The sequence below is a fragment of the Canis lupus genome, chromosome X (assembly GCF_003254725.2).
Source record: "Canis lupus dingo isolate Sandy chromosome X, ASM325472v2, whole genome shotgun sequence".
Taxonomy (NCBI): domain Eukaryota; kingdom Metazoa; phylum Chordata; class Mammalia; order Carnivora; family Canidae; genus Canis; species Canis lupus.
This window is the reverse complement of record NC_064281.1, coordinates 23,405,760-23,414,794: the sequence shown is the minus strand read 5'-3', so window position 1 is coordinate 23,414,794 and position 9,035 is coordinate 23,405,760. Positions and strand designations below refer to the sequence as shown.

The 9,035-nt window shown below is 40.2% G+C and overlaps 1 pseudogene; it reads right to left on the bottom strand.

Annotated features, from left to right (window-relative positions):
• Positions 1–2,642: 2,642 nt before the first annotated feature.
• On the bottom strand, positions 2,643–3,143 carry LOC112655322 (ferritin light chain-like; annotated as a pseudogene).
• Between the last annotated feature and the right edge of the window lie 5,892 nt (positions 3,144–9,035).

Below are 9,035 nucleotides of genomic sequence, written 5' to 3'. Positions count from 1 at the left end.
GTGCTCATCCCATCAAGTGCCCCCCTCAGTGCCCGTCACCCAGTCACCCCATCCCCCTGCCCTCCTCCCCTTCCACTACCCCTTGTTCATTTCGCAGAGTTAGGAGACTCTCATGTTCTGTCACCCTCTCTAATTTTTCCCTCTCATTTTCTCTCCTTTCCCCTTTATTCCCTTTCACTATTTTCACTAGTCCTTTTCACTATATTCCCTGTATGAGTGAAACTATATAATGATTGTCCTTCTCCAATTGACTTACTTCACTCAGCATAATACCCTCCAGTTCCATCCACGTTGAAGCAATGGTGGGTATTTGTCGTTTCTAATGGCTGAGGAATATTCCATTGTATACATAGACCACAGCTTCTTTATCCATTCATCTTTCAATGGACACAGAGGCTCCTTCCACAGTTTGGCTATTGTGGACATTGCTGCTAGAAACATTGGGGTGCAGGTATCCTGCCATTTCACTGCATCTCTATCTTTGGGGTAAATCCCCAGCAGTGCAATTGCTGGGTGGGAGGGTAGCTCTATTTTTAACTCTTTGAGGAACCTCCACACAGTTTTCCAGAGTGGCTGCACCAGTTCACATTCCCACCAACAGTGTAAGAGGGTTCCCTTTCTCCGCATCCTCTCCAACATTTGTTGTTTACTGCCTTGTTAATTTTCCCCATTCTCACTGGTGTGAGGTGGTATCTCATTGTGGTTTTGATTTGTATTTCCCTGATGGCCAGTGATGCGGAGCATTTTCTCATGTGCATGTTGGCCATGTCTATGTCTTCCTCTGTGAGATTTCTGTTCATGTCTCTTGCCCATTTCATGATTGGATTGTTTGTTAATTGGGTGTTGAGTTTAATCAGTTCTTTATAGATCTTGGATACTAGCCCTTTATCTGATATGTCATTTGCAAATATCTTCTCCCATTCTGTAGGTTGTATTATTGTAAGTTTAACAAAAAAAAAGCCTTATTTTTAATACTTCTTCCAGTTTCCATTTATTGTAAATGCAGGAAATAGACCAATACTCACCTGAGATAATGATAATGTGGCAGTAACTTTCTAACTCACCTTACTAGGAAGTGTAAGAACTTCAGTTGTTTGAGAACAGCAGATATATAGAGATTTATGCACTAATGTGCATTTTATTTTCTGCAATATGTATATTATAAATCATTCCTCTGCTTAGTATCGAATTAGGCAGTAACTGCAATTGATTCAAACCTCTGTATCAGAATTTGATGATAATGAAAGGCTAATAATACTAATATATCATATATTATGCCAGAGTTTCACTACGTTTTAACAAATATCTACCTATTTAGTTTCATTTTATATTTGGGTCTGAGCTGGAAGAGGAAATTATTCAACTTAATTTCCATATTGGCATAGTAAATGTAAAATCTCACTGGCAGAGCAGTAATGCAATTTGGCATTACATTTTACATCAATTTTGAATATGAATTTAACTTCAAGATGTGGCTATAGGTGAGCTGAAAAGATAGTGACATAAAAATGTGTTTCACAACTTAAATAAATAACTGGTAGACAGAATAACCACCCCCCCCAGAGACACCTACTTCCTAATTACCTGCCCACCTCCCTACCAGCCTGTGAATATGTTATGGTACATGGCAAAGCAGAATTAAAGTTGTAGATGCGGGATCCCTGGGTGGCGCAGCAGTTTGGCGCCTGCCTTTGGCCCAGGGCGCGATCCTGGAGACCCGGGATCGAATCCCACGTCGGGCTCCCGGTGCATGGAGCCTGCTTCTTGCTCTGCTTCTCTCTCTCTCTCTCTCTCTCTCTCTCTCTCTGTGACTATCATGAATAAACAAATAAAATCTTTAAAAAAAAATAAAGTTGTAGATGCAACTAAGTTTGCTAATTAGATGATCTTAAAGACATTGTCTTGGATTGTCCAGGTGGGCCCAATGTCATCGGAAGGGTCCTTGTAAGTGTAATAGGCAGGCAGAAGAGAGGTCAGAGAAGATGTGGCTATGGAAGAGGCCAGAGGGACACACTGAGAGGATTTGAATCCCATTGCTGGCTAAAACACCTACTTACTTTTAATTTCATCTCCTATTTAAAATTAAGTTTGTTTTTTCAGACTTTATGTCTAATCACATTGTATTATTTTGGGTCTCGTTTCTATCACTCAGCATTGTCTACAAGATTCTTAATTGTTGAGGCATTAAGTGGAAATCTGTCCATTTTTATTGCTTTGTACTATTCAGTGAATGTATATGCCATAATTTATTTAAGCATTCTTTTTTTCTGAAAAAAAGCTTTATTGTTTCCATTTGGTCTATGGCTTGGGAGAGGACTCCAGGGTGTTAAAAAAAAAAAGTTTGCTGTCTAGTGGCTACTGAGAAAGGCTCCGGGGCACAAACCCTGGCCCCACAGTGATGCCAGAGGGGCCCCTCAAGGGCTGCTGGGCTTCAGAGGCTCCTAGTAATGCTTGAGGGGAGCTTTTCTTTTCTTAGATTTTATGTATCTATTCATGAGAGAGGCAGAGACAGAGGGAGAAGCAGGCTCCCTGTGGGGAGCCTGATGCAGGACTTGATCCTAGGACCCCGGGATCACTACCTGAGCCTAATGCAGACGCTCAACCACTGAGCCACCCAGGTGCCACCCCGGAGGAGAGCTTTTCTAAGAGATAGGGCCCAGCCCAACCTGGGAGCCAACCTGCCTGCAGAAGTGAGTCAGGTGGTGGCCATCTTCTTGATGAGTTTCATCTCCTCATCCTGGAAGTGGCTCTCAAGGGAGTCACAAAGATAGGGATCTGCCCTGGCACAGCCCAGGGCGTGCAGATCTAAAAGGTCCTGGTTCAGGTTATTCTGCAGGACCAGGGTAGTTTCCATGACACCCACAGTTTTACTACACTCCTCCTGGGAAGGCTTCTGCATGTCCTGGAAGAGGGTGCTGCTGCAGCGCTGGTTTTGCATTTTCAAGAGATGCTCAGCGCCCTGGGGCTTCTCCTCAGCCAACTCCCAGAAGAAGTGGCCTATGCCCTCCAGAGCCACATTGTCCCGGTGGAAATAGAAGCCCAAGAGAGGTAGGTGTAGGGAGGCCCACAGGTGCATGTTGGCTAGGTGGTTTAAGGGCAGCTTTCACCTCAGTGCAATAGTATTGACCACTGTGGGAGCTCATGGTTGATCAATGTTAAGGTGCTAAGCTCAAAATAGGGGGCTGGCTGGTCTTGGAGGCAGAGAATGGCTGAGAAGATGGCTTCGAAGGTTGCAACTGGGAAAAGGGCTGGAGGGGTGGTCAGAGGCTGGTAAAAGGGTCATGCCTGGGTCTGTTCATCCAAACATCGCTGAAGCAAGAGACAGATCCATGAGGCGGCAGGGCACAGTGCCTATGTCTTCTACTTTTGATGAACATTTGTGCTGTTTTCTGTTGGAGCCTGTTACGGTGCTTCTGTGAGTGTGTGTGTATGTACGAGTATTGTTTTTTCAAATTTTCATTTAAATTCCAGTTAACATAGTGTCATAATAGTTTCAGGTGTGCGATTTAGTGATCCACCACTTAAATATAACATGCAGTGCTCGTCGCAAGTGCCCTCATTAACACCTGTCTTTCATTTAGCACTTCCCCCCCACCCATGGATATGTATTTTTGCTGTGAATTAGGGTCTTGCATAAGTTTTGGATATTTGTCATCATGTCCTAAAATCTCTCTTCTCCAGTATCTCTCTGCTCTCGTTCTGGGACACCAGTTCAATTTAAGTTAGGCCTTGTCATTGTAACTCTGTGTCTTCCATATTTTCCATCCATTTTGTCTATTTTTGGATGAATTAGCAATAATTTTTCTAGTAACTAATTCTATCTTCAGTTGTATCTACTGTTAAAACTATATATTGAATTTTTATTTCATTATGTTTACAATTTTTGTAATATCTATTTAGTTCTTCTCTAAACTTAGTCCATCACTTTTTAGAACCCTCTCTTTCCCATCCATATTTTCCAGCTTGGATTTCATTTCCCCTACAGATATGGAGCTCCAATTAATTTTACTAGCTGTTTTTTAATTCAGATTATTCTCACTTATGTCATATTTTTCTATGTGTTTATGATTTAGACATTGATTTTTTTTTGGAATTTTATTTTTTTATTTTATTTTTATTTTTTTGGAATTTTATTTTATTTTTTTATTTTTTTAATTTATTTTTTTATTGGTGTTCAATTTACTAACATACAGAATAACCCCCAGTTCCCGTCACCCATTCACTCCCACCCCCCGCCCTCCTCCCCTTCTACCACCCCTAGTTCGTTTCCCAGAGTTAGCAGTCTTTACGTTCTGTCTCCCTTTCTGATATTTCTACCCATTTCTTCTCCCTTCCCTTCTATTCCCTTTCACTATTATTTATATTCCCCAAATGAATGAGAACATATAATGCTTGTCCTTCTCCGACTGACTTACTTCACTCAGCATAATACCCTCCAGTTCCATCCACGTTGAAGCAAATGGTGGGTATTTGTCATTTCTAATAGCTGAGTAATATTCCATTGTATACATAAACCACATCTTCTTTATCCATTCATCTTTTGATGGACACCGAGGCTCCTTCCACAGTTTGGCTATCGTGGCCATTGCTGCTATAAACATCGGGGTGCAGGTGTCCCGGCGTTTCATTGCATTTGTATCTTTGGGGTAAATCCCCAACAGTGCAATTGCTGGGTCGTAGGGCAGGTCTATTTTTAACTGTTTGAGGAACCTCCACACAGTTTTCCAGAGTGGCTGCACCAGTTCACATTCCCACCAACAGTGTAAGAGGGTTCCCTTTTCTCCGCATCCTCTCCAACATTTGTTGTTTCCTGCCTTGTTAATTTTCCCCATTCTCACTGGTGTGAGGTGGTATCTCATTGTGGTTTTGATTTGTATTTCTCTGATGGCAAGTGATGCAGAGCATTTTCTCATATGCATGTTGGCCATGTCTATGTCTTCCTCTGTGAGATTTCTCTTCATGTCTTTTGCTCATTTCATGATTGGATTGTTTCTTTGGTGTTGAGTTTAATAAGTTCTTTATAGATCTTGGAAACTAGCCCTTTATCTGATATGTCATTTGCAAATATCTTCTCCCATTCTGTACATTGTCTTTTAGTTTTGTTGACTGTATCCTTTGCTGTGCAAAAGCTTCTTATCTTGATGAAGTCCCAATAGTTCATTTTTGCTTTTGTTTCTTTTGCCTTCGTGGATGTATCTTGCAAGAAGTTACTATGGCCGAGTTCAAAAAGGGTGTTGCCTGTGTTCTTCTCTAGGATTTTGATGGAATCTTGTCTCACATTTAGATCTTTCATCCATTTTGAGTTTATCTTTGTGTATGGTGAAAGAGAGTGGTCTAGTTTCATTCTTCTGCATGTGGATGCCCAATTTTCCCAGCACCATTTATTGAAGAGACTGTCTTTCTTCCAATGGATAGTCTTTCCTCCTTTATCAAATATTAGTTGCCCATAAAGTTCAGGGTCCATTTCTGGATTCTCTATTCTGTTCCACTGATCTATGTGTCTGTTTTTGTGCCAGTACCACACTGTCTTGAGGACCACAGCTTTGTAGTACAACCTGAAATCTGGCATTGTGATGCCCCCAGATATGGTTTTCTTTTTTAAAATTCCCCTGGCTATTCAGGGTCTTTTCTGATTCGTTCTATGAGGCCAGCATCACCTTAATTCCAAAACCAGACAAAGACCCCACCAAAAAGGAGAATTACAGACCAATATCCCTGATGAACATGGATGCAAAAATTCTCAACAAGATACTGGCCAATAGGATCCAACAATACATTAAGAAAATTATTCACCATGACCAAGTAGGATTTATCCCTGGGACACAAGGCTGGTTCAACACCCATAAAACAATCAATGTTATTCATCATATCAGCAAGAGAAAAACCAAGAACCATATGATCCTCTCATTGGATGCAGAGAAAGCATTTGACAAAATACAGCATCCATTCCTGATCAAAACTCTTCAGAGTGTAGGGATAGAGGGAACATTCCTCGACATCTTAAAAGCCATCTATGAAAAGCCCACAGAAAATATCATTCTCAATGGGGAAGCACTGGGAGCCTTTCCCCTAAGATCAGGAACAAGACAGGGATGTCCACTCTCACCACTGCTGTTCAACATAGTACTGGAAGTCCTAGCCTCAGCAATCAGACAACAAAAAGACATTAAAGGCATTCAAATTGGCAAAGAAGAAGTCAAACTCTCCCTCTTCGCCGATGACATGATACTCTACATAGAAAACCCAAAAGCCTCCACCCCAAGATTGCTAGAACTCATACAGCAATTCGGTAGCGTGGCAGGATACAAAATCAATGCCCAGAAGTCAGTGGCATTTCTATACACTAACAATGAGACTGAAGAAAGAGAAATTAAGGAGTCAATCCCATTTACAATTGCACCCAAAAGCATAAGATACCTAGGAATAAACCTAACCAAAGATGTAAAGGATCTATACCCTCAAAACTACACAACACTTCTGAAAGAAATTGAGGAAGACACAAAGAGATGGAAAAATATTCCATGCTCATGGATTGGCAGAATTAATATTGTGAAAATGTCAATGTTACCCAGGGCAATATACACGTTTAATGCAATCCCTATCAAAATACCATGGACTTTCTTCAGAGAGTTAGAACAAATTATTTTAAGATTTGTGTGGAATCAGAATAGACATTGATTTTTTAAGAAGCCATTTGTCGCTCATGCCTCTAAAGATTACAATACAAAAACAAGAGTGAATTTTATCAAAATAGAGCATATTTCTTGACTATATCCACAAAAATAAATTTCTATTAACACTCTTTTATACGAATACATTTTACTTGTTCATTATGGGGAGATCACTTGCTATAACCACACTCCTTACCACAGAATAGTCTTATAAATGTTTCTTGTACAATCTTTCTGATCAAATACTCTTTTTAATTACAGTAAACTTTAGTTTTTTAGGATAGTTTTAGATTCATAGCAAACATGAGCAGAAAGTACAGAGAATTACCATATACCCTCTATCCCCACAGGTGCACATCCTCCCCCACATCATCTCATTTGTTAGAATAGATGAACCTATGTTAATAGCATTATCACCTCAGTGTCTACATCAGTATTTGGCCTTAGTATTGTACGGTCTGTTTTAACAAATACATAATGACATCATCCACTGTCCTACAGAATACTTTCATTGCCATAAAAACCCTCTGTAAACATCCATGTGTAGGTTTTCACATGGACATGTTTTTTTTTTCAAGAGTTTATTAGAGAGAGAGAGAGAGAACACGAGCAGGGAGAGTGGCAGAGGGAGAAGGAGCCTCTCCAATGTGGGCAGCCCATTTCAGGGTTTATCCTAGGGCCCCGAGGTCATGACCTGAGCATTTTAACTGACTGAACCACTCAGGCGCCCTGAACATAAGTTTTTAATTAATGTGAGCAAATACCAAGGAGCATACTGATCACATGTTAAGAGTATGTTTAATTTTATAAGAAACTGCTTGGGGCGCCTAGATGGCTAAATTGGTTAATCATCTGCCTTCTGCTTGGGTCATGATCTCAGGGTTCTGGGATTGAGCCCTGCGTGAGGCACCCTGCTCTGCTCAGCGGAGAGCCTGCTTCTCCCTCTGCTCCTCCCCCTGCTCATACACTAGCTCTCGCTCTCAGAAAGAAAAAGGAAAAAAAAAAACCTGCAAAACTATCTTTCAAAGAGTCTGTATAATTTTGCCTTCTCACAAGCACTGGATGAGAATCCTGTTGATCCACATCCTCACCAGAATCTGGTGTTGTCAGTGATCTGGATTTTGGCCATTCTAATAGGCGCATAGTGGTCTGATGTTTTAAGTTACATTTCCCTTGTAACATATGATGTGGAGCATCTATTCGTATGTTTATTTGCCATCTGTATATTTTCTTCAGTGAGGAGTCTGTTAAGGTCTTTGGCCTATTTTTAAATTGATTCTTTTTTTAAGATTTTATTTATTCATGAAAGACAGAGGGAGACAGAGACATAGGCAGAGGGAGAAGCAGGCTCCCTGCTGGGAGCCCAATACCAGACTCGATCCCAGGACCCCCGAATCACAACTTGAGCCGAAGGCAGACACTGAACCTCTGAGCCACCCAGGCACCCAATTTGATTCTTTTCTTAGTGTTGAGTTTTAAAAGTTCTTTGTATATTTTGGATAAAAGTCATTTATCAGATGTGTCTTTCACAAATACTTTCCCAGTCTGGATTATCTTCTCATTCTCTTGATGTCTTTTGCAGAGCAGAACTTTTTAATTTTAATGAAGCCCAGTTTATTCATTATTTCCTTCATGGATCATGCCTTTGGTGATAGATCTGAGAAGTCCTCACCATACTCAATGTTGTCTGGTTTTCTGCTATGTTTTCTTTTAGAAGTTTTGCGCTTTACATTTAGGTATGTGATACATTTTGAGTTAATTTTTGCAAATGTCTAAGGTCTGTGTTTAGATTTTTTCCCTGCATGTGGATATCCAGCATCATATGTGGATGTACTGCCTCATACAAAGAGTTAGGAAAGAAATCCCCTGCAACTGTCTTCTGAAAAAGATTATAGAGAATAGACATAACTTCTTCCTTAAATGTTTAATAGAATTCAACAGTGAACCTATCTAGGCTTGATGAATTCTGTTATTGATCCAATTTATTTAATAAATATGGGCCTATTCAGAATGTCTTTTTCTTGCATGGATAATTTCTTTTCAATTCTATGTCTTCTATGAGTTTTGTAATATCGTATCTTTCAAGGAAGTAATCCATTTTATTTAGATTATCAAAATTGAGGATATAGAGTTGTTTATAGTATCCTTAATTATCCTTTCAGTGTCCATGGAATCTTTGGTGAGGTCTTCTCTTTCATGTCAATTTGAAATTTGTGTCCTTTTTTTTTAAGTTGGTGTATCAGTTTTACTGAACTTTTTAAAAAAGATTTATTTACTTATTTATGAGAGAGAGAGAGAGAGAGAGAGAGAGAGAGAGGGCAGAGACATAGGCAGAGGGGGAAGCAGGCTCTTTGCAGGAGCCAG